We start from the raw sequence: 1,302 nt of genomic DNA on the forward strand, positions 1-1,302 counted from the left end.
AGCCATTTTCTTTAACTATTTCGCAAGACTTTGAATCAAACATTTTGCGCGTTTAAAGCAAAGCAAAACTCCATAAGAATCAAAAAAGATGTCGTATTATTTTGGCCTTATCGGATTTGTGGTGCTTCTTTTGGACTTAGCAGATTTTCCTTTTATTGCTTATGAAGAGGAAAAAAATAAAACAAGTACCTTTATAATATTTGAAACGATGCGTATTCAATTTCTCTAGCCTCCTATATCAAAATATGAGTTTTCATAAAAAGTGGACTTAGCAACTTGTCACTTTAAGCTAGCGATATAGGTACAGGATTATTTCAAAATTTCAATTTTGGAAAACGCAATTAAGGTTTGATGAATTCATACAGTTGGTATACGAAAATACAAACGACAAGTATATTTTAGCAAAAAAAAGTGACCTAAAAAAATGTATATATATATATTTCATGATCCAATGATCGGATCGAAACCAAATTAGTATGGGACCACCTCTGAGACACTACCTTTCCAATGCAAAAATTTTCGAAATCGGTTGACGTGGTCCAAAGTTATGCGGTAACATATGTACATAAAGAACACATATTCCGACGAACTGATAACCTCCTCCTTTTTTGGTTGCTTTCAACTGAAAGTTGTCTGTAAAATCGCCTCAAGTAAAGAGTTTAGATAGATTTTTGAAGTGGAGATTTTCCCGTAAACAGCATGGGAAAGAGTGATCCACTTTTCTGGCACCAGCTTAGGTTGGTTTTCATTGAATGACCCGTGGAATACACATCTTGAGTAAATCTGTTCCCAATTCATGGATCCTTCAGCCTTCATTATTGCAGTGGAGGAAACAAATTGGACGTATTCTGTCACATTTACAGTAAAAAGAATACAGTGGGTAAATTAACGTTATTAATGCTATTCTTTCTGACAACAAGTGAAAAATCGGGTATGTACATCAAGCCGTATCACTAGACTCAACGAAATAATTATAAAGCCAAAATTAAAACTTCGTTAACAATACTGTTTATATAGAATACTAGCAGAGCACCCGAAGTCGTTAGGGGTAAACAAATATAAATATAAAACAGTAATACAAATATTCAGTTCAGCATAATTTAAAGGAGACAAACTATTTTCTTTGTTTACATTAAGGCATACTTATGAGCCATACTTTTAGCTTTGTCGTGCTTTAGCTAATATATATTGATCACCACTTGTACTACAAATCTTGTTCCATTATTAATATTAGGTGGATTAAGGTAAAGATCAAATTTCTAAATTAAAATTAGTCTACTACGGTACATTTTTCTGGAAGAA

Source organism: Rhagoletis pomonella, unplaced genomic scaffold (assembly GCF_013731165.1).
Source record: "Rhagoletis pomonella isolate Grant_MI unplaced genomic scaffold, Rhpom_1.0 Rhpom_scaffold_00007, whole genome shotgun sequence".
NCBI lineage: Eukaryota > Metazoa > Arthropoda > Insecta > Diptera > Tephritidae > Rhagoletis > Rhagoletis pomonella.